This window comes from Artemia franciscana, chromosome 3 (genome assembly GCF_032884065.1).
Source record: "Artemia franciscana chromosome 3, ASM3288406v1, whole genome shotgun sequence".
Classification (NCBI taxonomy): Eukaryota; Metazoa; Arthropoda; class Branchiopoda; order Anostraca; family Artemiidae; genus Artemia; species Artemia franciscana.
The window spans coordinates 35,998,075-36,003,971 of record NC_088865.1 but is presented as its reverse complement, the minus strand read 5'-3'; positions in this window follow the sequence as shown (position 1 = coordinate 36,003,971).

Genomic DNA, 5,897 nt, shown 5'->3' with positions numbered 1-5,897 from the left:
TCCAGGGGCATGGGGTATCCACCTGGAGGCTTTCCCCATCGCTCTTATGTACCCCCAAAGTGTTAAGGGATATCCCATTATTTTTCAAGGGAGGTATCGAAAATGTAGAATGCCTCACTTTTACGTGCCAAATTTCAAGGGAGAGGGAGTCGACATCTATAATTGGTGTTAGTATAATTTTAGAGAGATAAATTTAAACCAGTCGTCCAATTTTTTTTTTACATTTATTTATTTGTTTATATGTTATTCTCGAAAGTGATAAGCCTTACAGCTTGTTGTATAAACAGAAATAGATAGCAACAGTCAGAATTTCCAGAGTGATAAACTGTTTTCTCCAGGTTGTCAGGGAGCACCTTACCGAAAATGGGACTGATAGGTGATCAATCCCATTTGGGACTGATATGTGATAGGTGATATGGGACTGATAGGTGGGAGTATGTAAGTCTTAATAATGCGTCAGCATTACGTCGTTGCTTTTTTGCTGTTAAAAAACCTTCGCAAAAACTCTAAACTATTGTAATGCAGCCTATTGAAATTGATGCTAATGATTATGAATAGGATCGGTATAAATTTGGACTCGTTGCTGATGACGTTGAAAATTTCAGTTTTACTGTTTTCCTTAGTCTAAAAAAGAATAGAAATTCGTTCTAATATTCAAGCATTTTGTGAATTTATGGATAGTTGTAATTTCAAACTGAAAAATATCACTATACTTGTTATACTCGTTACTTGTTAGACTGTACTTGTTGTACTTGATATACTTGTTATGTTTTAACTAGTATATACTCGTTAGTGCATACATCAACTCAGAAATTTCCGCAGATGACCTTGAGGACAAATACCTTTTCATACTTGGGTAAAATTATTAATGCTATTGCTATTATAAGCAGCGCAATAGCACTGCCTAAGTGAAGAACGATGTTGGCAAAATGTATTATTTTTTTTTTCTTTAGACCAGGGCACTTCGTATAGAAGGAGTTATCGTAGGAATTTCGAACAGGGATCATTTCATTGGAAGTTGAAAGGGCTTGTACCATTTTCAATAATCGAATGTGATTCGACCGCAACCATCCCCCCCCCCACGAACATCAGTTCTCCAATCACATCCAATCAAAATTTTTAGATAGCCATTTCTGTTCGGCGTAGTTGAAAGGTCCAGAATTTTTTTCTTAAGGATTCCCCCCTGCTACAGCCGTCAGGGCAATGGCTGTAATTTTTCCCTGGGGACATAATATTTTTATAGAAAGGATGGTCGCATAAACTTCGGGGGGCTAATTGGATTGGCAATCAGAAGTTCTAGTAACCTGTTTAAGAGTCAAAGTGATCTGAAGGCAGCTACTCCCCCACACCACATATTGTAGTTTCCTGAAAATCACCCAATAGGAATTTTGAAATAGCTATTTTATTCAAAATAGGCCAAAGATCATATAATAAAGCTTTTGAGGTTGGAACAAACCCTCGGAACCTGGGGTAAGGGTTGTACCCCGGGGGCATTTAAGGTTCTTATGGTAAAAATGGTTGTATAAACTTTAAAGGAGGCTCATTTGGTTGAAAACAGGAAGTTCTATTTCCCTTTCAAGAGTAAAAAGTGATGGGGGGCAACTAGCCCCCCTCCCTACAACCTCTCTGTTCGCCAAACGCATCTTGATTTAAATTGTGAGATACAAAATAGGTACAACATTTTGTTCAAAATAGTCCAAATAACATATAACAATGCCTTTAGGGCTGACACAATCCCCAGAGCCCTGGGAAAAGTGTTGTAAGTGGGAAAAGTGGGAAAAGTGCCCTGGGAGCATATTGGGTTTTCATGGAATGGGTGGTGGCAAAAACTTCACATGGGGCAAATTTGATTTGAAATTGGAGGTTATAGTGCTTTTTTTAAGAGTCGAAAGGGATTTGAGAACAGCGCCCCCCCACTATCATCAAGCTTTCAAACACATCCAGTCAAAAATTTGAGATAACAGTTTTATTCAGCGTGAGGCAAACCCTTACCTCAGAGCAAGGGTCTTCAAGTTGTGCCCTGGATGTACATAAAGTTTTATAGAAAGGGTTCTCTTATATACTTTGAGGTGGCTCATTCGATTGGTAAACGGAAGTTCTAGTGCCGTTTTAAGAGTCAAAGTAATCGGAGGGAAGCTACCCCCCCCCCAAAGTCTTGTTTTCCCGATATGCACCGAACAGAAATTTTTAGATATCCAGTTTATTCAAAATAGCCCACAGATCATATAAAAAGGCTTTTGAGGTTGATACAAACCACCAGATCCTTGGGGCAAGGTTTGTAAGATATGTCCCGGGACATTTAAGGTTTTGGAAGGGATGGTTGTATAAACTTTAAAGGTGGCTCATTTAGTTGAAAATTGCAAGTTCTAGTTTTCTTCTAAGAGCTAAAAGTGATGGAGAGCAACTAACCCCCTCCAATCTACCTCTTTTTTCACCAAACGCATCTGACTGAAACTGTGAAATAGCCATTGTTTTCCAAGTAGTTCAAAGAACATATACCAATGTCTCATGGATTGACACAACCCCTCAGAGCCCATGAGCAAGGGCCGTAATTATACCCTGGGGCATATAAGGTTTTTATGGAATGGGTGGCCGGGTGCCGTATAGACTTCAGATGGGGATCGTTTGATTTGAAATTGGAAACTATAGTGCCCTTTCTAAGAGTAAAAAGTCATTTGAGAGCAACCAGCCCCCCCCCCCCAGCCCAAATCACCATCGTTTCCCAAAAAAAGCATCCAAACATAGTTTTGAGACATATTTTTTCAAGTATTGTTAAAAGTTTCAGTAATCATGCGTTTAGGGATGTCACCCCCCCCCCTCCGCAGAGGCCTCAAGGCAAGGACTGTAAATAACGCAATTTGTTCATTGTTTTTATATAGTATGTGCTATTGAGAAAAGGTATGCATGTTTAATCATCATTAATAAATCAAAACATACTATGTGCATACTGATTGTTGAGGTTACTGATACGGGCGTATCAGCAATATTTTTTGGAACGGCTTATTGCATCAAGAGGAAACTTCAGTGGATCATGAGTTCGATGTTGAGCATACATGTACCATGGGGGCATATAAGGTTTTTATGGAATGGGTGCCGGGTGCCGTATAGACTTCAGATGGGGATCGTTTGATTTGAAATTGGAAACTATAGTGCCCTTTCTAAGAGTAAAAAGTTATTTGAGAGCAACCAGCCACCCCCCCAGCCCAAATCACCATCTTTTCCCAAAACAAGCATCCAAACAAAGTTTTGAGACATATTTTGTCAAATATTGTTAAAAGTTTCAGTAATCATGCGCTTAGGGATGTCACCCCCCCCCTCTGCTGAGGCCTCAAGGCAAGGACTGTAAATAACGCAATTTGTTCATTGTTTTTATATAGTATGTGTTATTGAGAAAAGGTTTGCATGTTTAATCATCATTAATAAATCAAAACATACTATGTGTACACAGATTGTTGAGGTTACTGATACGGGCGTATCAGCAATATTTTTGGAACGAATTATTGCATCAAGAGGAAACTTCAGTGGATCATGAGCTCGATCTTGAGCTGAACGAAAGTTAAAATGTACCTAATGTTACTGCTACTAATATTAATACACTATTACTGCTGCTACTGTTCCTACTGCTACCACAACTACTATGATACTAGTATAAGTTAGGGTACGCATATGAAGGTGAAAATTTGTCAGAATATTGTGGGGGAATTTGAATTAAACCATAACACACACCATGTGGATGCAAATTGTCAAAAGAGTTTATCTTAAGAATGGATTTGGGTATTAAGTTGGAACTTTCAGAGAATACTTAAAGGGAGGATCAATTGACAAATAGCTAATATATGCATGTCACTACGAACACTACTACCACTGCTACTTTTATTCGTTCTACTATTACTATTACTATTCCTCCAACTGCTATTTCTATTGCAACTACTTGTAAGGCAAAGAGCATTAACATGAAAATTTCAAGACGTATTCAAACATATAGGTTATCACAAGGGCATATTGAAAATATCAAAGAAATGGCTGATTGTATTAAGTTGAGTGCTGATGCTACTGCTGTGACTACTATTACATCTATATCTAAGGATATGAAGTTGAAATTTTCAGAGAGTTTTTACCGGAACAGGTAAACTGAATCAAAACACGCCATCCGTATTCAGGTTGTCAAAAGGGCATATCACCAATATTATAGGAACAGTTTTGTGTGTGAAATAAATACTTTCAAGGCTTGTTGTGGGGGATGTTGATTTAACAAAAAGACAATATTGGCATCATAATATTACGGCTTCTATTCCTATAATTACTACTACTGCTACTATTAACATTAATGCTGCTGCTACTAAAACTACTACTGCTAATTCTGCTACTACTACTACTACTGCAATTACTATAAATACTAGTTCTACTCCTACTACTGCTAAAGCCAAGGATACAAAAAGCAAAAAATTTTGGCAATATTGAAACTGTATTGAACTAAATTAAAATACACTATACTCGCATAGGTTTTTCAAGACGACGTATCCGCAATGCTTCAGGAACGGTTAGTAGCATTAAGTTGAAACTTCCATCGTATGTTAAAGGGCATGTTGAAAAAAAGGTGATATTTGCATACTGCTACTAAAGTTACTACTTCTACTACAGCTATTGTTTCTACACAAGATAGGGGTATTAATATGAAGCTTTCAAGGAATATTTATGTGGATGTTGAACTAAATCAAAACGAACTATGAAAACGTAGATGGTGAAAACAGTGACGAAGCAATATCACAATACCGGCTTTCAATATTAAGTTAGACCATTCAGGGTCAGTTTTGGTGAATTTAGAACTAGCCAGAAGACATTATTGTACTTTTAATACTACTTCTACGGTTCCTATAGCTAATGACACTGAGGGCATTAATTTGAAGCTTTTAGGGAACGTTTAGAGGGGTTTCAATTAAACGAAAAAACTATATGCATGCAGGTATCAAAAGGGAATATAAGCCATATAACAGGCTTTGCTGCTCTATTATAGCTAGTATTATCGTTGATATTTTAAAGGAGCTAATTTGATTCGAAATTAAAAGTTCTAGTGCCCTTTTTTAAGAGTAAACATTTTGGAAACACTTCCATTCAAAATCTTAAGACAGCCATTTTGTTCAGCATAGCTAAATGGTCTAGTTACTAAATCACTAGGGTTATTGGATTGGTCAACCCCCCCCCCCCACAGTTATGCGAATTGTATATCATGCCTAAAAACTAAATGTTGCTTTAAAATTAAATCAAATGCACTGTTTGTATTCTACTGCTACTACTAATAACAACTCACTATAGCACAAAGCCACCTGAGGCCAACACAGCTACGCACGATCCTCCTCCATTCCAATCTATTCAAAGTCTCCCTCTTTAACCCTCCCAGGAAGTTCCCATTTCCTTTAAATCCTTCTTAATGACATCCTTCCACCCCAGAAGAGGACGACCTGCTTTCCGTTTAGCCCTAGATGGTTGGCCAAAAAGGACAATCGTCTGCAATCCGTCATCCTTCATCCGCAGAACGTGCTCTAGCCATCTCAGCCTTTCTTTCATTATAGCCCTAGAAAGTGGAATTGAACCACATTTTTCATACAGCCAGCTGTTTGAAATACGGTCAGTCAGCCGGATACCCAAAACAATCCGTAGGCAATTTCTCTGGAAAATATCTAGGAAATTTTCATCCGCTTTTCGGAGTGCCCATGGTTCAGAGCCAAGTTTGATCTTTGTCATGACTCTATCTTCCAATATTCTAATCCTGGCTTGCAGACTTATCTTCTTATTCTTCCAAACTTTTTTTTTACCTGTGTAAAAACATTCTGAGCCTTGGCTATTCTACTTTTACCATCTTCGCTGCTCCCACAGCCTTAACTAATAATGCTACTAAG